This window comes from Crotalus tigris, unplaced genomic scaffold, assembly GCF_016545835.1.
Source record: "Crotalus tigris isolate CLP2741 ecotype Arizona unplaced genomic scaffold, ASM1654583v1 scf7180000024167.7108832, whole genome shotgun sequence".
Classification (NCBI taxonomy): Eukaryota; Metazoa; Chordata; class Lepidosauria; order Squamata; family Viperidae; genus Crotalus; species Crotalus tigris.
Genome location: NW_024100417.1, coordinates 2,878,426 through 2,900,913, shown reverse-complemented (window position 1 = coordinate 2,900,913; position 22,488 = coordinate 2,878,426). Strand labels below are relative to the sequence as shown.

Genomic DNA, 22,488 nt, shown 5'->3' with positions numbered 1-22,488 from the left:
TGTGTTTTACCAGTGTCTGGTTGTCATTCGGAAACCAAATGGATGTCTTCATTCCAGGGATAGTTTCCTGGTGAGTCAGGTTCTGATACTGGATGACCAGCTTGACTGTTGGGAAGTGGAGGAGGAAGGACACCGAGACTGTTTTGTGACAGATCTTCTTTATAGCCACATTAAAAACCTGGTCAGAACAAGGGAATGCACTGGCTCTGGAGGACTAATCAGACTGGGAACATTGCTAACTTCATTTTCAGATGAAATAAACCATTCCGGGATTTGTTATGACAAGCAGCAAGACTGGAAATTATGGGAAACCTTCCAAAATGTTCCTGTGATTACTATTACTTCATCCACAAGATAGCAGTTCTGTTTCTACCAACATTTCAGCAATGAAAATCATTCACTCTTCTGAACTTGTAGCCTTCCCTTGGACCCTGCTTAAAATTGGCACCTCACACTTGTTGCTGAAATTTTTTCTCTGCCTGCTGTCCATGTGCTACTTTTCCTCTGTTCTGTGGTGTTTTTTTTTTGTCTTGTTTTTTTAAATAAATCAATTACTACAGATGCTGCTAAGCTGGGTCAGTTTTCTCTCCTCCAAAGGAAACATCTGCTTCTGGCACTATTCACTGTTTGGGGAATAGAAAAGTGTGTAATTACGGTGACTAGTTTATGCTTTGTATAATATAGTCTGTTTCATTTTGGCATATTGGCTTGTTAAGTATTGTGAAGTCAGCCAACACCATTTCTAAACTGTGTTTTATGGCTTGCCATGATATGAAAACTGACCAATTGCAGTTTACTCAATAAATGATGACTCAACGAAACAGGATTGTGGGATGTGTAGCCCTAACCACTGGGTATCCATCCAAATGTTACACATGTTACACTTTGATTAGGTGTACTTTATAATGAAGTTCCTACCTCTTCTCCTGAGTAGGTGCCTTTGTATTCCCACAAAGATGCTGAAATAACCCGTATATGCCGGCGTATAAGACGACTTCCGGAAGTGCTAAACTCGGCGCCAAAGACGGGGGTCGTCTTATACGCCGAGTCGTCTTATACGCCGGAAATACTGGTAGTTTCTGGAGTATAAGACGACGTTCTAGGAATGCGGCTCAGCGACAAAGACGGGGGTCATCTTATACGCCGGGTTGCCTAATACGCCGGCATATATGGTAAATCTGGTTTCAATATGCATATCACACCTCAAAATATTTTCACAATATCCAGATTAAAAAGAAAGAAAGGGGAGGGGGGTTGGCATGGTCTCAGAAAGCAGATGTTTTCATTGTATATACAGGTGGTCTTCAACTTACAATTCATCTAGTCATCATTCGAAGTTACAACGGCATGGAAAAAAAGTGACTTACGAGTGTTTTCATATGACCGTTGCAGCATTCCCCCTTGTTACAGGATCTAAATTCGGGTGCTTGGCAACTGACTCATATTTATGATGGTTGGGGCTCCCGGGGTCCTGTGATGTACTTTTGTGATCTTCTGACAAGCAAGGAAGCCAGATTCACTTTAGAACCATGTAATTCACTTAACAACTGCAGTGATTCACTTAATAAGTGTAGCAAGAAAGATCGCAAAACGGGGCAAAACTCACTTAATAAACGTCTCGTTTAGCAACAGAAAATTTTGGGCTCAATTGTGCTTGTATGTCAGGGACTAACTGTATTACAAATCTAGTCAAGACTGGTTCTACAGCAATCTCTTTGGAATGTCTGGTTTTGTGCACTGGACTTACCAACAACCTAAGGAGAATCACCTAGCAATTCTTTTACCACTGTGGCCAGCAAGTGTCTATGAGAAGCCTATAAGAAGGATTAGATCACAATAGCCATATTTTTCACTTCATGTTCCTCAGAAGCCAAGTATACTGCCATTGATATTGAACATCATACAGCTTGCTGTGTCATTCCTTCAGTGAACGTCTATTTACTCTATAAAGCTGCCCAAGTTGCTATTCAACAAAGCCACTTGGGGCTTCATAGCGGGTATGAATAGATTACACACTTATAGGCTCTAAGCAGTGCTTTTTTTCTTAAAAAAAAAAAGGTGCCGGAACTCACAAATGTCATACAACCCACCTTGCCTACCCTAAGGCTCCATCCAAAAAAGGTGCCGGAACTCCGTTTTGGCCATTCTGTGAGAAAAAAAGCCCTGGCTCTAAGTATAATCTCACTTATGGACTCTATGTAGATAATTGCATGCTTTTTCAGCTCCTTCTGCCCTTTATAGAGTGTTCCAATTACAAAAACTGCTCTAATCTGAGGTTGGCAGCCTCTTGAGAGTTGTAGTGACCCCATAGAGATTCAAGGATTCAATAAAAGCTGAGTTGATTAACTCCAGAAGTTGATCAGTTGGACTTTAAATCCAGAACAGACTCTGGATTGACTCTTTTGGGAGTCATTCCTCATCAACTGCTGCACAGAGCAGCTTTCCACTGAGAGAAACTCACCCCTCATTTCTTCCTCTTCCTTTAAGATTCCCCCTTTCCCTTAAAAAACTGGAATTAATAGCTATACCTCATGTTGGCTTCTTTCTTTGGTTTTGCAACACGTAATGGAAGAATACTCCACTGGCTTTCTTGCTGAAAACTAGCTGCTTTTTATTTTTGGTGCTCCCCTATGGGCTGGCTGTTAGGAAGTTCAAGCAGGCATTTTCTGTGAATATCCTAGTACAGTGGTGGTGAATCTTTTAGAGATCGAGTGCCCAAACTGCAATCCAAAACCCACTTATGTATCACCGGGTGCCAGGTGGGTGTGGCCACTGGGTGGGCGTGGCTGTGGTGGTCATGGCAAACTGGGTGGGCGTGACCAAGGTGAGAGTGGTCACCTTGATGTTGCTCATGGGAAGGGACGCCTGTGGAGGCCGGGCAGGGTTGGGGAACATCCAGGGGATCTCTGGCAGGTGGGGCAGTGGGCAAGAGGCACGTCTGCAGGGTGAGGCAAGGTGAGGCAAGGGGGGGTGCCATTGTCGCAGGGCAAGGCAAGGCAGGGGCCAGCACAGCTGCTCCCTGACACCATCGGTCCCCATACACAGAAACCAGCGAGCACATAGGGGCCAACAGTGTCCATCAGCAGCCACAGCCTGCTACCCCCTCGACCGGCACACTCTGAGGCTCCGCAGCCCGCCACCAGCAATTCAGAGAAGCCGCCTCTGAGCTGGACGGCTGCCGACAGCTGAGGTGGTGATGCAGTGGGTCATGCCCAGGAAAAGGAAAGCATGCGAGGCCAGGAGTGATGGGAGGGAGGGGGAACCAGAGATGCTGGGATGCATCTGGCCATGTGGGACCTCAGTGAGTTAGTGGGCAGCTGGTTGAAGAAGGACTGTTGCCATCTCTGGGGCATGGTGCACGTGCCCACAGAGAGGGCTCTGAGTGCCGCCTCTGGCACGCATGCCACAGGTTCACGACCACTGTGCTAGTACAAAATAGTGCTCTGTGTAAAGTTGGTGACACAGAATGTAACTATGGAAGTGCTCTGACCTACATTCAAATCTCAGTTCTGAAAAGAGGTAGGTGTTGCAGATAAATAATAAATTCTGCTTAACAGAGGACATTCAATTCCACCTTATGAAAGAACAACCTTTCTTAAACTGGTGCTTTCTTAAAATCTGTTACTAACATATGTCCTTGGCCCTTGGCTAGGCTGGCTGAAGATTATGGAAGGTTAGAGTTCAATACGTCTGGAAAAACCCAAGTTGAGCAAGTTGTTACAGGCTGTGTTCATACATTAAACCAAAGATGGACAGCTTTGACTACTGCTATTATTATTACCCCCTGGCAAGAGCTGCACATATTACTTTGAATAAAAAATAGTTCTCTGAGGAGGTATGCTTGGGGATATCCTATCAGCCAAAGAAGCAAAAATAAGCAATATATTAAGGCAATTGCCTAATTCCCATCTGTGGAGGATAAACTTATACACTGCCCAAACTGGTAGTTTTCCTATTAAATTTGGTGGAGAAATTCTAGAAATACTTTGGGAACTACAAATATGAACCAGGATCACATGAAGTCTACAGTAATTGATCAGATGGCAGATTTTTGAAAAAGGTACTCATATTCAAGAAGGAGGAAGTTAGAGACTATTTATTAATCAGTCATCATTCTCAAAATATTTTTCTCACTAATAATAAGGAGCAAAAATTTACAAGCTGTAAATAATTGGGCTGTACAACTCTGAACAATCTCTAGATGGCAGCAAAGCATTAGGAATATTGTATCTCTTTGCTGTCATCTAATGGTTCCATGGATTTTTGCAGCCAACTATGATAACAAGACTCAGGAAGCAATCCCACTACAGCAACAACACCTCATGTTATCACAGTAAGGATCACCATACATCAAAGATCCTAGGTAAAGAAAGGCTTGGACACTTTTATTTTTTCAGCTAAATTTCTTCTCTTCATTAATTAAAATATAAAACAAACTTTTCTGCATAGTGTATACTCCTTGCAACCCAACCTTTCCCTTTAAATTGTTCTAATTTAATACACTCTATTGCTATCTTCTTGTAACAGAATCTATTTTATGCTTTGCAGGAACAGATTACAGGTCATTCTCAACTTACAACCATTCATTTAGCAACTGCTAAAGTTATGTGATATAAAAAAGTGATTTATAACCAGACCTTGCAGTTACGACCATAACAGCATCCCCAGAGTCATGATCAAAATTTGGGCCATTGCTGCAGCAATGAGGCACCTCCTGACATACCTTTTTTTTCCCATTTTTCCTTACTCTCCAATCACAGCATGCTTTCATTCCTTGACCATCACAATCAAGTTGCAGTCTATCAGTCACACTCTCTAACCTGCTTGCCTGCTATGATGCTCTCAGTTGTTCTTGAAACTAAGTTTGAACATTCCAGTCCAGATTACAGTTGGTTGGCAACAGAACTGGGTTGATCCTCATTTTCAACTATGAGCACCACAAGCCCTAATTGGTCATTTCCCTATCTGTTGCCATCAACATCCATGTTGGGAAGCTTTGTTGATTGGTTCTTCTGTGATCTCCCAGTGTCTGCCTTTTTCTTTTAGGAATTATTTCATCCCCACCAATCTCAACTTTTACCCCTTTGCTTTCCAGGTGTCTGCACTTTTGTTTGCCTTCATATTTCATACATATGTAGCACCAGTTTGGTGTAGTGGTTAAGGCAGCAGGCTAGAAAGTGGGGATCTGAGTTCTAGTTCCGCCTAAGCCATGATAACCACCTGGGTGACTTTCAGCTGGTCACTTTGTCTCAGCCCAACCCATCTCACAAGGTTGTTGTGGGGAAAATAGAAGGGGAATGTGTGTTGGATATGTTTGCCTTGAGTTATTTGTAAAAATAAAGGTGGGATGCAAATAAATAACTAAAATAAATAAAAATGAATACTCCCTTCCCAGGTTTTCTCTTGTGACATTAAAGCAATCTCTTTCTTTTTATTATCTTTTATTGCACCCCTGTTGCTTTGACATTATAAACATTAAAACAAAGGGAACAGGTTGTTTCTTTGTTCCTAGATTTCAATATTGATCCGTGGAAACTTTGCTGTGAGTAAGAACTGATGATTAAGCTTCAAAGGAGTATCCGGTGAAACTTGATAACTTCATACCAATGTGCCTATATTACCATTTAAAGACATAAGGAAATGGTTTAAAAAGGAAGCTTTGCAATTGTGTGGGCAACTGAAAACATGGGAGCCTTAGCAGCTGAGGATGAAATGGCTGCACAGGCAATGACCAGGCGCTGGAGGGGATGGATAGTCAACTGGAACTGGAGCTGCCAGGAGACTGGAAAATAGCATGACAGATTATTCACCAGGAAGGGCTTAAGATGACTTGGGAGGGACAGCAGCAGACCTTCAAAATGCAGGAAGAGGTGCATTTAAATGGCTAGGAATGGACAGAAGATGATAGAGCCTATTCTGACACTCAAGAAGCAGAGAAGGATCCATACATATTTTAAGGCAAACAGAAAATATAGACCTGCACTATAGCTCTACCTGAAGGCAGAATGTCATTTAAATTCCTCCCCGTTTCTCACTGCCCAGTAGTGGGATACTTTTGGCGCCGCGGCACGTGGTGCAAAAATGGGCCACTGCCGTGCCTTGGGGCACAAAAATGGGATGCTGCCGTGCTGCAGGGCACAAAAATGGGATGCCACTATGCTGCAAGATGCAAAAATGGATGGTGCCATGCTGCAAAAATTGGCGCCACTGCACCACAGGGCACAAAAATAGGCTGCTGCCATGTCTCGGGGTGCAAAAATGGGCTGCCGGCATACATGGGGCAGAAAAACAGGGCGCTGTCATGCCGCAGGCCACAAAAACAGACTGCCGCCATGCTGCAAGGTGCAAAAATTAAGTGCTGCACCATGCAAGAACAGGGTAGGGTTAGTGAATGTTACATGGGTGCTAGCCCTGCCCTGTTTGCAGCGTACACGTGCTTGCGGCCCCATGTGCATGCGCACACACGCATGCATGCAAAGTGCTTCCCCCTCCCTTTTCCTCCGGTCCGCCAACTGAGAAAGGTTGGTGACCTCTGTTCTATGTTATATTTTAGTTGCAGAAAAGGGGAGTAAAAAAATTGAGAATCAGTTTTTGTGGTTATTTCTTCTTCATGCAATGTCCTTATTTACAAATATATTAGTTATGTACTTTACTGAAATATGACCCATTGAAAAGTAAATGGGCCTATAGAATCCAGCATCCTAAAAAGCTGTTTTTGCCTACTGATCAGCTCAACTCTTTCCCTTTTCTCTGGCCAAATTTAAACTGCACAAACTGTTTCTTCCAGCCCCAACCCTAGTGAATAGGTGTGGCAATCGTCTGTAACGGATGACTTCTTTGAAACCATTAATCAATACAGAATCTTATTGTCCACCATGCTGTGCTGGGCAAACACAAAAAAGTACTTATTGATTTTTTGTTTTACCTAGTATCACCTCATGCATAGTCTTGGACAGGTTTGTTCATTAACTTTCCATTGTGCCAATATTATTTCGCAAATCTCCCCACAGTTATTTCCTATGGGTGTGGCAATACTGCAAGCTTTTAAAAGCCTAAAGGAAACAAGAGAAAAGGATCAAGGACAAATGATTTTCTTTCTTGTAAACAAGCAAGCAAGCAAAGTGAAATATATAACAGTAATCAGGCTGGTTGTAATTGAGTGATAGAATATAACAATCATACTAATCTTTAAAAACCAGAAGTCCTTCAGATGTATTAAGCTACCATTCCTGGCACTTCTATTCAGCATTGATGATGCTGGTTGAGGAATATTAAAACTGTAGTCAATAGTCCCAAACATACTAGACTAAGAAAAGCTGTACATCATGGCTGTACAAGTATCAGTATGCCCATACATTGATCCCTAAAAGAGTGGTAGTAAATAATATTGCATTGAAAAAGATAATCCGTTGTCACTCCACCATAATCCAACTCAGCTGATACTATATATAGGATAGGAGTCTGGGTGGTGCAGTGGTTAGAATGCAGTATTGCAGACTAACTCTGCCCATAGTCTGGAGTTCAATCCTGACAGGGCTCAAGGTTAACTCAGCCTTCCATTCTTCAGAGATCAGTAAAATGAGAACCCAGGTTGTTGGGGGCAACATGCTGACATTGTAAATCAACCCAAGAGTGCTATAAAGCACTATGGAGCCGTGTATAAGTCTAAGTGCTATTGCCATATTCTAGTATGAAATATTCTGGTTAAATATAAATATTATCTGTTTGGAAATTCTTACCAGGTTCCATCTTCATTATGCTCAGGTGACCCGGGAAAGAAACATGGGTCCAATCTGGATTTTGATAATAGGCATTAAAAAGGCTGCAATCTTTTGCTAAAAGAGCAAAGGTTTGTGTTGCGTCCTTGGCGGGAAAGCAGACACGAGAAGCAGCTGGAGTTCTCAGTTTCTTTTATTCAGCGTTCAGCTTACAGGAAGATGGCTTCAGCCTCGCCCAAACGCCTCGCAGCCTCTTATATAGGCAACTCCCGGGTAAAAGGGTTACTTTTCCCGCGCCAGCACCCGCGCCTGCGCACGGCGCTGGCGACAGCCTGTCTGGTCCCGGGCAGCTTTGCACCTGCCCGGGACTGCCTGCAAACGCCCGAGCCATTTGCAAAGGCTCGGGACATAACACCCCTTTCCCCCGGGCTAAAACTACTACCAACATACAACATTTATTTTATACGACATTTTGCTCCCCAATGTTCCCACTGTTTACTGGCTTTTGCTTTGCCAGCAATGTTATGTAGTCTTCTAGGTACTTGGGAGATTTCTTTGCTCTCTGTGACCTTCTTAGCTCTGGATTACTGGCATAAGTCCCCTGACTGGAGGGAGGCGTGAGCCTTTTCTCTCTATTGTGCCCTGGTGTCTTCCAAGGACTGTGCCCCAATGCCTGGCCTGCTCGCTTGCCCACCGGGCTCGTCAGGCCAGGGCTTCTGTTGCTTTGTGACCTGGTTGACCTGCCTAGCTGTAGACCCTCGGGCCCCTTGAAGTGATAGCCGCTGCTGGGCGTCTCTGTAGGACCTCCTAGGTCAGTCCAAGACCTGTCAGGAGGCTGTCCATTCCCTGAACCCCATTCTGTGTTCGGGCTCGTGTGGGTTTCTGTACTTTCCCAAAACTCAGGTGTTCCCTGATTTGTGCTAGGGTTGTTGTAGTCGGGACTTGGTTCCTCGACTAGCTCTGTGTATGTTTGACCCCCTGTAGGATTTGGGGTAAGGTCAGGCCAACCTTGGGAATTGTGTGCCAGCTCTCTTGCGGGGAATGATTTGTTGGGATGCCCCCGGGTATCCTCCGTGACTGGAGTGCTGTGTGACGTATGTGGAAAGTGAGTATGCCCCCGGGGTGACTCCCTGGCTGGAGTAGGCGTGAGTGCCTGTTGTGTGGGTAAGCTCCATGACTTCCTTTTCGGAGCAATTGCGGAATCTTGGGACGAGCCGTTTGTGGCTCCCTCAGTGGAGATGGGCAGTAGCTCTTGCCCTTCCCTTTGCTCCAAAGGGTCCCCCTCCCCCCCTGGAAAAGACCCAGGAGTCTCAGCAGAAAAGTCTCGCCTAGAGCGAAGTTGGTCGATGTGCCGACGTAGGACACGACCGTTGTCCAGGGCAACCTCGTAGGATAGAGGACCTGTGATCCTGGACACAGAAGCGGGGACCCATGTATAACCAGGCCCGTAATTGCGAGCCCAAACCGGGGCACCCACAAGTAGTTGTCTAGGTGCCCTAGGATGTGAGGTAGATGAAGGCAGTCTGTCCGGATGCAACCGGTCAAGTCTCGTAGTAAGTTGGCGCCCCCAACGAAGTTCAGCTGGACTTCTCCCTGTAGAAGTGGACGGTGTGGTGCAATAAGAAAGGAGAAAGTCAGCCAACCTGTGATGCCAGTCCCCGTAGGTGAGTCTCTTCAAGGCGTCCTTTGCGATGCGCACCATGCGTTCAGCCATACCGTTGGTGGACGGGTGAAAAGGCGCAGACGTGGCATGACGAATCAGGTTTGCCTGTAAGAAAGCTTGGAATTCGGAGGAGGTGAATTGAGGGCCGTTGTCGGACACAATGACATCTGGCAGCCCGTGTGCAGCAAAAATCCCCCTCAGTACCTGAATAGTCTTTGCAGTGGTGGGGATGAGACAGGCACAACCTCAAGCCATTTTGAATGGCTGTCAACAAGGACCAAGAAGAACTGGCCCTGAAAGGGCCCAGCGTAGTCAATGTGCACCCTAGACCATGGGGACTGTGTTTCCTCCCATCTATGCACAGGAGCTTGGGGCATCTCTGGGCGAGATCGTTGGCACAGGTGGCATGCGTGCACCTTAGCCTCAATATCTTTATCTAAAGCAGGCCACCACAAGTGGCTTCGTGCAAGAGCCTTCATACGGACAATGCCAGGATGACCCTCGTGGAGGGATTCTAAGACCCTAGTCCTCATTGAGGTGGGAATGACAACTCTGTTTCCCCAAAGCAGACAACCCTGAGAAAGGGACAGTTCGTTTCTTTTGGACCAGAAACTCTGAAACTCAGGACTAGGGCAGTGCTCAGGCCACCCGGACAGGACCCAGGAGCGGACACGTGAAAGTGTGTGATCTGTACCCGTTTCAGCGGTAACATCCCTGGCACTAAGAGGGAGCTCGGGCAAGGCTTGGATTGATAGAATGTTGACAGCTGGCGCGGGGTCAGCTTCTACTACTGGCAGAGGCAACCTACTGAGGCCATCAGCATGGCCCATTTCTTTCCCAGGCTTGTGGAGTAATGAAAAATCATATGCAGACAAGAAAATAGACCACCTAAGCATTCTAGGGGAAATGATGTGGGGAGTCTGCTTACGTGTGGTAAACAGTCCCAGCAGAGGCTTATGGTCAGTGAAGACCGTGAAATGCCTGCCATATAGAAAATCGTGGAATTTTTTAATTCCAGCAACAACAGCCAGAGCCTCCCTGTCTATCTGAGCGTAGTTGCGCTCGGCAGAAGACAGTGTTCTGGAGTAGTATGCAATAGGAACCTGAGTTCCATCAGACCTGAGGTGACTCAGGACAGCTCCAACCCCATAGGGGGATGCATCACAAGCGATGCACACAGGAAGAGACTCGTTGAAATGTGCAAGAACACTGTTAGAAGTGAGCAAGGCCTTGACTTCTTTAAAGCAAGCCTCATGTGCTTGTGACCACAGCCACACAGCTTGTTGTGTCCAGTAGCCTGTGAAGAGGCTCAGCTACACTAGCTTTATGTGGAAGAAAAGAATTGTAGAAATTCAGGAGGCCTAGGAAGGCCTGAAGTTCGGCCTTAGACTTTGGCCTGGGTGCTTCTAAAATAGCAGTTAGTTTGGATTCAGCAGGATGAATCCCAGCAGCATCAATTTTGAAGCCCAGAAATTCAGTAGAAGGCACCCCAATCTTGCATTTGTCTTTTCTGAGCTTGAGGCCTGATTCCCTGAATCTTAACAGGACAGCCCTAAGTCTTTCAGCTAGAATGTGTGTGGAGTCTCCTGCAATCAAGACATCGTCAAAGTAGGGGCAGACCCCTGGTATACCTCGTAGTGTGTTTTCCATTACGCTTTGGAAAATCCCAGGAGCGACATTTACTCCAAACTGTAGCCTTTTTACTTTAAAGGCTCCCCTGTGGGTCACAATGGTCTGAGCTATGGCAGCATCATCATCAACAGGCAGCTGTTGATATGCTTGAGCTAGGTCAAGCTTGCAAAAACACGCCCCCCCTTGAGAGAGGCCAGGATGTGGACTGACCACAGGAACAGGATAGGCATGTTGCTGCAATGCCTTATTGAGTGTGCATTTGTAATCAGCACAAATGCGAATGTCCCCATGTGCCTTTAAGAGGCAGTGACAATGGGGGTCTCCCACGGGCTGGAATCAACAGGTTCTAGGATTCCCTGTTGGATTAGTTTGTCTAGTTCAGTGTCAATCTTACTTTTTAAAGCAAAAGGGACCCTTCTTGCTTTAATCCTAATGGGAGTGACAGTGGGGTCTAGCTTTAAGGACACAGGTGGTCCTTTGAATGTGCCCAGCTGGGGGCTGAAAACATCTGCAACTTCTTTGCAGACTTCCTGTAGGTCGAGTGTTTGTAAGCTGTTGAGTCCTGTGACGTGTATCCCCAGGGCCTCAAACCAATCGAGTCCTATGAGACTCGTTCGTTCACCCCCTACTACTAATAAGTCTAGTGGACCTTCAAAACTCTTGTATTGCACGTTAAGGGTGGCCTCCCCCTTAACACACACTCTTGAGTTCTGAAAATCTGTTAATACAATATCAGAAGGCCTTAACTTGGCCTTAGACCCACTTCTGGAACAAATCTTCCTAAATGTATGCAATGAAATGATGGACAGGGCAGACCCTGTGTCTAGTTACATAGATAATGGAACCCCTTGTAGCTTCACGTTGAGTGACAGCTTTTTCTTCATGGGCTTGTGTGTGCCTGTTCTACAGATTCTTCTTCGCGAAGCGCAAAACCCTACCCTATTCTGGCTGGGGAATCTGGTACCTTTCAGGCGTTCTTCTTGGGGTTGTGCCTTTCGTCGGCTCAGACACACAGCTGCAATGTGCCCTTGTTTGCCGCATGCCCGGCAGGTAGCGGAGCGGAACTTGCAGTCGGTTCTTCTGTGGCGACCTCCACAGCCGATGCACGTGAGCGGAGCCGAAGAGCTTCCCTTCTGGTTCTCTTCCTTCGCGGGGTGTAGACGGTCGACTTCCTCGTCCGGATCCTCCTCGGAGTTTCGTCGGACGTCTTCCTGGTGCACGGACGCACCCTCTGCACGGTGTCTGATCGGCCGCATGTTTTTGATGGCGCCGCCTGCTGCTTCTTCTGCGGTGACTTCCCTTAAGGCGTCTTGGAAGGATAATTCTTCCTTGGCAAAAAGTCTCTGTTGGAGCTCTCGATGCCTTAGCCCGCACACGAATCGGTCCCTCAGTCGTTCCTCGAGGTCCTTGAACTCGCAGGGCTTGGCGGCCTTCCGTAGCGCGGCGATGTATTCCTTGGCTGTTTCACCGGACCGTTGATCCCTCTGCTCGAAGGTGTGGCGCCATGAGATAACTGACACCTTGGGGTGGAAGTGCTCTTTCAGCAGCTTCTTCAGGTCTGCGTAGCTTACAGACTCTACTGGAACAGGTGCTGCAAGGGTTTCTGCGATTTCGAAGGCGTCTTGGCCGCAAACGCAAAGCAGGGTGGCGGCCTTCAAGCTATCTTCCCTCACTTGGTTTGCCTTGAAGTAGTTCTCCATTCTGGATACGTAGGACTCCCACCGCTCTGGATGTGAGACGTCGAATTCCGAAAGCCTTCCGATTTTCGCCATCTTCGGATCTTCAGGAGACGGGTCTATCAGACAGCCTACCCCCGAATGCGCACCGGATTGGCGGGTAGCTGCCGAGTCGACGCCGTTCCTCTTCCGCCGCTCAGGACTCCTTGGGTAAGCTTACACTTCTTCCTTTCCAGGTAGTGCAAGGCATCCCATCCTCGTCGCCAGTGTTGCATCCTTGGCGGGAAAGCAGACACGAGAAGCAGCTGGAGTTCTCAGTTTCTTTTATTCAGCGTTCAGCTTACAGGAAGATGGCTTCAGCCTCGCCCAAACGCCTCGCAGCCTCTTATCTAGGCAACTCCCGGGTAAAAGGGTTACTTTTCCCGCGCCAGCACCCGCGCATGCGCACGGCGCTGGCGACAGCCTGTCTGGTCCCGGGCAGCTTTGCACCTGCCCGGGACTGCCTGCAAACGCCCGAGCCGTTTGCAAAGGCTCGGGACATAACAGTTTCCCCCTAGAAAGATAAGTGAAATACCCTTCATCATGGTGCACTGTTTCAGGATACAGAATCATTTGGTGCAGAACTCAAAGAAGTATCTTGTCCACTAGCAGTTCCCTATTGGTGCATATGATTCCTTTCTTCCAGCCATCCCCCTAACTGGCCAATAGGATAGGCGTTATCCAATCTCATGCTCTCTCGATATATTAGATAAAATCTTATTTATGCACAGTAGTCAGTAGTGTCAGTAGAAATTATAATCCAACAGAGTTGGATGGCACCATGTTGCATATTTCTTTATATAGACAAATTCTACTCTTGATAGAAGAGCTTTTTATATTTATTCCACAATACTCTGTGGGAATGAGAGTGTATGCCTATGTACACATACTATATGTACCAATTTCTTCTATTCAAATAACTTACAAATGTTTTAAAAGAGCAGGGTTTCTCTTCAACATGAATTTCACACAGTAACTTTCAATCTGCAGCTATTTTTAAAGAGAGAGAAAACAAAAGCACCATCCTCTTTATATTTAGAAAATAAATTGGGGTATTTATTCTGAAGAACATGAAAAAGCAAACGAAGGCAAGGCTTAGTCCCAAGTTTGTGGTTTGACAGTGAAATGAATTGTCTGCGGGAGTCCTAGAATTGCTTTAGCTGAAGATCCTAATAAGAGGTTGTGTAAGCATTAGTTCCAGATGTTTTAGGTTAAAGAATGCTTGCCACACTGGGAAAGGACTGGAATGCATTACCTTTGATAAAAGCAGGGCTTTGGGGCATTCTGTTACTTTCTCTTAGACGCTCAGCTGTAACCTCATTTCCCTTGGGTCTTCTAGCTGAGTCCTGGGCTTCTATTAGATGATTACAAAAAATTGCTGCAGTTGTTAGAAAAACACTGAAAAAAGAAAGAGGCCAAAGTAACTTTTTGACCAAAGTTACAAAACAGCTGAGGAGATTCCACAGGAAACTATATACTCGAGCAATGGTGGGATTCAGCCAGTTCACACCAATTTTTTGTTACCCAGGCCCAGAATGGACTTCCGGAAGCGGCATCCACACAGAGAACCGGTTGTTCACATATTTGAATCCCACCACTGTACTTGAGTTTTAAAAGTATGTCTGACAATGGCTTTAACCAAAACCTTCTGTGCCAAAATAATAGAAATAGGCAAGATGGTGGGCCCTCTAACAGATCAATTACAGGTTAAGGGAAGGAAAACAAACTATAGCAATGAATTATCAATAACCACATCAGACGAAAGTAAGAATCAGGCTTTCTCCAAAATTTGTACTGTAGTGATGGCTGGTTATTAACACTTCATAAACCTCAAGTTAGAAGAGAATGCTGAAATTTGCAGATGATACTCAATTAAACAGTATCGGTGAAAAGAATAATGTAAAAGGATTCAAAAGGATATTTCCAAAGTAGATCAGTTAGAATGAAAAAGGCTCTTTGGTAGAAATCCATTTTGATCTGGATGTATAAATTCAGTTAAAAATCTTTTCAGTCTCTCTGCTATTATTGAAGCCAAAAATTTATAATCCACATTTAGTAATGCTATCGGTCTATAATTTTTTATCTGGGTCAAATCTGAGTCTTGATCAGACATTATTAACCTCTGATGAGAAGCTAATTAAGAAAATCTATAAATTTTTATTGAATTTGAAAATGGAAGATGAACAAGTTAAAGAAACAATGATAACATGGGCAAAGAACTTTAGATATAATATAGAATTAGAAAAATGGCAAAACTTGTGGGAAAGAAATTGTAAACTGACAATGTCAACTTCTTATAAAGAAAATTTATATAAAATGTTTTATAGATTGCACTTGCCACCAGCAAGATTAGCAAAAATGTTTAAAAATATGTCAGATAGATGTTGGATATATAAACATAAGTCAGGTACTTATTATCATGTATGGTGGACATGTGTTAAAGCAAAGAGATACTGGACAAAAATATATACTTGGCTAGAAAAGATGTTGGGAAAACATGTAGATTTTAAACCTGAACTTTTTTTTATTAGGTATAATGCCAGAAAAGATTGATAAACAAAGTATATATTTGACTTTACATGTGATAACAGCAGCAAGAATCATATTTGCACAATATTGGGAAAATGAAGAAATACCACCAGAGGAAGAAATAATTAAAAAAAAAAGAGAGAGAATGTGCGGAAATGGACAGACTTACTTTGAGGTTCAAAGAAAAAGAAGAAACAGAATATTATCAGATTTGAAATTTATTTTATCAATGGCTGGAGAAAAGAATAAAGGATTAGGAATTAAATTTGTACTAGTGAATGAAATTCAGACAACGCGTTGTTGAATAAATACTACTGAATTGTATGAAAAAAAAATAAAAAGTTTACAAAAAAAGAAAACAAAATAGAATGAAAAAGGCACTATTTGTAAGGTGATGCACTCTGAAGCAATTTTTTTTTAATTCCCAATTTTACCTATATGCCAATTTTTGATTAGCCAAGAAACCAATCTTGGAATTATGGCAGATAGTGCCATGAAATTATCAATCCGTTGTAAGGCAGTTGTTACAAAGGCAAAGTCTGTTTCAAAGATTTTTAGAAAAGGAATCAATAATAAAATCTCCATTCATATGAATGCAGCCACCCTTAATATACACAGTGTACAATGCTGGATTCTACACTTCGGGATATTACCAATCAGGAAGAGTATAAAGAAAGACACTAAAATGACTGGAGAGGGGGCTGAACAACTCCGTATAGGAATAAAGTTATAACTTTTGATGGCTTATAAAGTAAATAAAAGATGAGAAAGGAGAGATATGCTAGAGATATAAAATTAGCCTGGGGTAGAGAGCAAGATAAAGTACAAGAATAGGTGGTTCAGGACAAACCAAGGAATTACAAATTTCACTGAGCCTTATAATTAAGATAGAGGATTTGTTGTCATATAGTGATTCCTAGTTATCCAGGAATAAGGTGGCATTTAAAGAAAATAAGGTCAGTTTACAGGAAACTATGTTTAATGCAAAGTTTGTTTCTCATGTCTTGTTCCTCACATCAAGTCTGAAACAGTAAAAAATCAACATAATTAAAATTGGCTGCGTATGACAGGTGAATGGCTAGGCTATGAAATCCAACAAAAATAAATGAGATTCCCATAGCCGACATTCACAGGTTATATACATTACAGAGTATATAACTAGCAGCCTTGTACCAAAACATTTGAGCATTTAGCCAGATTTGCCTGCAGTGAATCTAACACATGGGTGTCAAACTAGTCATGTCACGTGACGTGTCGCAATGTATTGCAACTTTTTTCGCATTGCCGGAGCTGAGGTGGGTGCGGCCTCTGCATGATGCAACTGGCCCACGGGCTGGCAGTTTGACACCCCTGATCTAACACAATCTCCTTTCTTCTCTCCCCTATCTGTGACAATGTAATGATTCCATAGATGGCAAAGGCTAAAACGGGATCATATATTGTCAAGAGTGTGTTTTACAAATGAGTTAGTACATGTCAGGATTAGTACATGTTAGTAGGTATCAGGGTCACTATGGTGAGCTACATAAATAGGAGATACTATTTATGTACTATTACAAGGCCATTACAATTAATATTTACATGGCTTTCTTGGGATTTTAAAAACTCAAAATTTCAAGCCCATTGCTGATTTGAAGAAAAAAACCATATCACTATCAGGCCACATGTAACTTGCTGAGATATGTAACATACTGGACAAAGCATACTTAATATCCTGACAAAAAACATTCTTATCATAAGCATATTTTTATCTCTTGCACATGAATCTTTAAATAATGTAACTGAAGAACAAATAAGTTGGAAAATCCGGGCTCTTGACAGATGTAGCTTGAATAAGGCTAGGAGTTCCTGGCTGTAAGCACAGATTGTGTATGTTGTGTTCTACAATCCATCTCTTCTTGCCAACATCACGATCCATTTAATTTCATGGTCTCAACTTTGCTGAGTTGTCAGTCCACCTGTTGTTGAGTGATGGTGCATGACCCATAACTGTAAGTCAGCATTTCTAACCCACAATGCTTATTCTTGCTAACCACAGGAAGTACCTTGTTCAGATTTTTTATCCATGAATCAATAATGTGTTTTCCTGTAATGAGCAATTATGCATGTGGCTGAGTGAAGTTTGTAAAGAGGATTATGATGGCTTCGGACATCACACTACTAGGAGAGAGAACTGTGTTGGAAGTAGTCATTAGAAACCCAAGATGGAGAAAATGCCTACTGTTTATAAACAAGTATGCTTCCAGTTATTGCACAATAGGGAAAGAAAGAAGTCAGGGAGGTGGAGGAGAAAGAATGAACAAACCAACTCTGGGTAAAGACTGAAAATTGAAAACTCTTTTAGAAGTGTATGTCTAATTAGGAACATAGAGGATATCTAGCTGAAATATTTAACCCTGCACTTTCTTTCAGAGGAAAATGGTTTTATTTTTTAATTACTCTTACATTATATTGTTGTCCATTACTGTACACAAGTTTGTACTGAAGAAATACAGCTCAGCAATCAGATACTCATAGATAAAAATCAGCAAGAGATTATTGTGAGAGAGGTAAGTGAAAAATCTGGCCAAGGTGGGCCCTTGTAAAAATGAATTTTAGTGTTAAGTCCTCGAGTTAATGGCGAAAGAAGAGCACGCATTCTGTAGCCAACAATTGTTTATTCTTCTTCTGCTCACTCCAACACAACTCAGGGGCTCGCAGGCCTCTCTCTAATTATATAGATTCCCAGGCAAAAAGGTTACAATGAGAAAATGGTGCGCTTTCGCGTCTTGCGCATGCACGCAGGCTGGTGCCGCTTAGTCTGGTCCTGGGCAGCTTGCAACAGCCCGGGACCATAACAACGCCCTGAGCCTGCTTTTGCAGGCTCAGGACACAACACCCCTTCCCCCCAGATAAAGCTTTACTCAATCCATATATGCGACCTCTCTGAAGGGACGTGGTATCCTAATTCAACATTGAAATGCATGGACTGTGGATGTTATTCCAGGATCACACTTTTGTATGGTACCCTGCTATCATTTTGGAATTATGTTGCCTTACACTCCCAATTACAACTACACCATTCAGTTATGGTATAGCTGCTTTGTCTTTTCCTTGACTTGACAGCAACGTCACAAACTCCTTAAGGTGTTTGGGTGGGTGTTTAACCCTTTGTGACTTCCTTGGACCTTGGAAACCCCCTTGGTTTTCCTGTGCAATTACGGGGGTTGAGTTGCCCCCTCTTTGCTGCCCTGGTGGTCCCTGTGACCTGGGTTCTGTTGCCTGGTCTGCTTGCTCGACCACCGGGCTTGGCAGACCAGGACTTTGCTCCTCCCCGAACCTGGTTGATCTGCCTAAGTGTAGGCTGGCTGGACTCTCTGCGTCCCACCCAGTATTTTGTGGACTTGTGGTATTCTCCAGGTCCACAATGGACCTATCTTGGGAACACAGTCCCTCACTCCCAAGCCCAGTAGAAGGGTTGTCCAGGGTATCTACGGTGCCCCAATACCCTATTGCCCCCCATTCAGTGCCGGAGGTACCAGAATCAGGATTTACCTCTCTGACTACCCCCCCTTTCAGTGAATTCCTTCTGGGAGCAATTGCAGAATTGGGCCAGTTTCTTTGGGTGGATGCCAGTTCTCTTGTAGATTTTGAGTTGTTAGTATGCTCCCAGTTATTCTCCCTGTCTGGAGTGCTGTAGTGTGTTTGTGAATAGTGCGGGTATCCCCTTTGTGACTCTCTGGCTGGAGTAAGTAGTGGTGTGTGCATTGTTCCTTGTCCCCATGAATTCCTGTTGGGCACACTTGCGGAACCTTGGGAGGGGCCTTCCCCTGCCTCTTCATTTGCTCTTGACTGCGGACAGTGCCCTTCCCTCTGCACACTATAACCTTCCTCCCCCCCCCCCAGAGAAAACTCAGGAGCAGAAGAGGAAGAGTCCAGTCTTGGACGCAGCTGGTCTATGTGCCACCGGAGAACGCGGCTGCCATCCAAGGACACCTCGCAGGACAACGGACCAGTGACCTTGCAGACCACAGCTGGAATCCAAAGATGACTGAGCCCCTTAGTTCCGGGTCCAAACCGGAGCGCCCACTTGCAAACACCTTGGTGCCCTTGGCTGTAAAACCAGAGGTGCCAACCTATCAGGGTGCAATCTGTCAAGCTTAGTGATTAGTCTGCGACCCCAGAAGAGTTCTGCTGGGCTCTTTCCAGTGGAAGTACAAGGTGTGGTGCAGTGTGCAAGAAGAAAATCTGCCAACCTGTGATGCCAGTCACCATAAGTCAGTTTCTTGAGTGCGTCCTTGGTGATGTGCACCATTCGTTCAGCCATACCATTGGTGGAAGGGTGGAAAGGGGCCAAAGTCACATGGTGGATCATGTTGGCCTGCAGGAAAGTCTGGAACTCAGAAGAAATGAATTGAGGACCGTTATCTGAAACCAGAACATCTGGAAGGCCGTGTGCAGGAAAAATTCCTCTCAACACCTGGATGGTCCTGGCAGTAGTAGTGGAGGAAACAGGAACAACCTCTAGCCACTTAGAATGGCTATCAACAAGGACCAAGAAGAATTGACCCTGAAAGGGCCCAGCGTAATCTATCTGCACTCTGGACCAAGGTGATTGTGTTTCTTCCCACCTATGCACAGGGGCCTAAGGCATTTCTGGCCACAAGTGCTGGCACAAGTGACACCCGTGCACCTGGGCCTCTATATCCTTGTCTAGCCCAGGCCGCCATAGATGGCTGCATGCAAGCGCTTTCATCCTGACAATGCCAGGATGACTCTCATGGAGAGAGACCAAGATTCTCGGTCTCAATGAGGCAGGAATAACTACCCTGCTGCCCCACAACAGGCAACCCTTAAAGATGGATAAGTCATGCTTCTTGAGCCAGAAGCTTTGGAACTCAGTACCTGGACTTCTGTCAGGCCATCCAGACAAAACCCATGAGAGCAAATGTGTAAGTGTAAGATCTGTGGCTGTTTCTGCAGCCACATCCCTGGCATTGAGGGGAGATTCAGGCAGCTCCTGAATGGAGAAAATATTGATGGCAGGAGCAGGGTCTGCTTCTACCAGCTTCAGAGGTAGTCTGCATAGGCCATCAGCGTGGCCCATTTCCTTACCAGGTTTGTGAATTAAGGAATAATCATATGCAGACAAAAAAATAGACCACCCCAGCATCCTAGGGGAAATAATGTGAGGTGTTTGTTTGTTGGTTGTAAACAACCCCAGCAGAGGCTTATGGTCTGTGTAGACCGTGAAATGCCAGCCATAAAAAAAATCATGGAATTTCTTAACTCCTGCTACTATGGCCAATGCTTCCTTGTCTATTTGAGTGTAATTATGCTCAGCAGAAGATAGGGTCCTGGAGTAATATGCTACAGGAACCTGAGTTCCATCAACCCTCAAGTGGCTAAGTACAGCTCCCACCCCATAAGGAGATGCATCACAGGCCATGCAGACAGGTAATTTTTCATTGAAATGTGCAAGCACATCATTGGACGTTAGCAAGGCCTTGACCTCATTGAAGCTCTTTTCGTGGACTTTGGTCCACTGCCAAACTGCCTGCTTGTCTAAAAGCCTATGTAGTGGTTCTGCTACAGCAGCTTTGTGAGGTAGGAAAACATTGTAAAAATTCAAGAGACCTAAGAAAGCCTGCAGTTCACTTTTAGACTTAGGGCTAGGAACCTGCTGTATAGCCTTCAATTTAGATTCAGCAGGGTGAATACCTTGGGCATCTATTCTGAAACCCAAGAAATCTGTAGAAGTGATTCCTATCTTGTCTTTTTTTTAGTTTTAGGCCTGCTCTCCGGAAATGAAGCAAAACAGCCCTTAATCTCTCTGCTAAGTTCTGAGTAGATTCTCCAGCAATAAGGACATCATCGAAATAGGGGCAAACTCCAGGGATACCCCTAAGTGTACTCTCCATGACACTTTGGAATATGTCATGGGCTACATTTACCCCAAATTGACCTTGAATGCACCCCTATGCGTTACAATGGTCTGAGCTTCAGCAGCTGCTTCATCAACAGATAACTGTTGATATGCCTATGCCAGATCAAGCTTTGCAAAAACTCGCCCCCCCCCTTTGAGGAAGGCCAAAATATGGCTGACTACTGGTACGGGGTATGTGTGCTGTTGCAGTGCCTTGTTTATGGTGCACTTGTAGTCTGCACATATGCGTATGTCCCCATTAGCCTTGAGAGGCGTGACTATGGGGATTTCCCATGGACTTGAATCTACAGGCTCTAAAATACCTTGCTGGATCAATTTATCCAGCTCAGCATCAATTTTACCTTTTAGTGCAAAAGATACTCTCCTAGCTTTAACCCTAATGGGTGTGATGGTAGGATCAAGCCTTAATGAACTAAACACATCTGCAAACTCCTCGCAGACTTCTGCTAGGCCCAGTGTTTGCAAATATTGCAGCCCAGTAACCTGGATTCCCAAGGCCTCAAACCAATCGAGTCCTATAAGGCTCGTTCATTCACCCCCAACAACCAACACATCCAATGGACCTTCAAAATCCTTGTGCTGCACTGTAAGGGTGGCCTCCCCCTTTACACACACCTTGGAATTTTGAAAGTTTGTTAAGATTTTGTTGGATGCCCTAAGTTTGGCCTGGAACCCACTGCTGTTGCAAATCTTCCTAAATATATGAATGGAGATGATTGAAAGAGCGGACCCAGTGTCCAGCTCCATAACCAAAGGGACTCCTTGCAACCTCACCTTAAGTGACAGCTTCTTTTTAAGTGGTTTGTGCGTGCCTGTTCTGCAAATGCTTCTGCGCGATGCGCAGAAACCCACCCTATTTTGGCTGGGGACCCTGGTACCTTTCAGATGCAATTCTTCTTGAGGTTGTACCTTCTGGAGACCCAGACAGATGGATGCTATGTGGCCTTGCCTGCCACACGCTCTGCAGATGGTGGAACGGAACCTGCAGTCGGCTCTCTTATGGCGACTTCCACACCCAAAGCATTTGGACACAGCTGTAGCTTTTTCTTTGCTTTCCTTCTGTTTTCTTTCCGTAGACAGGTAAAGACGATCCACCTCTTCTTCAGGATCTTCTTTTGAGCCTTCTTGGACTCCCTTATGGTGCATGGAAACTGCTTCTGGGTTGTTCCTGATGGGCCGCATGTTCTTGACCGCCCCACTTGCTGCCTCCTTAGCCGTTACCTCTCTCAAAGCATCTTGGAACGAAATATCTTCCTTTGCAAAAAGTCTCTGTTGCAAGTCTCTGTTCCTTAAACCGCATACAAA

At 44.7% G+C, this 22,488-nt stretch overlaps 1 long non-coding RNA gene across 1 annotated transcript in view; it reads right to left on the bottom strand.

Moving 5' to 3' along the window:
• The window catches only part of LOC120299034, a 64,258-nt gene that overhangs the window by 1,575 nt on the left and 40,195 nt on the right, over nt 1-22,488 (bottom strand). The gene's annotated exons all lie outside the window — the stretch shown is intronic.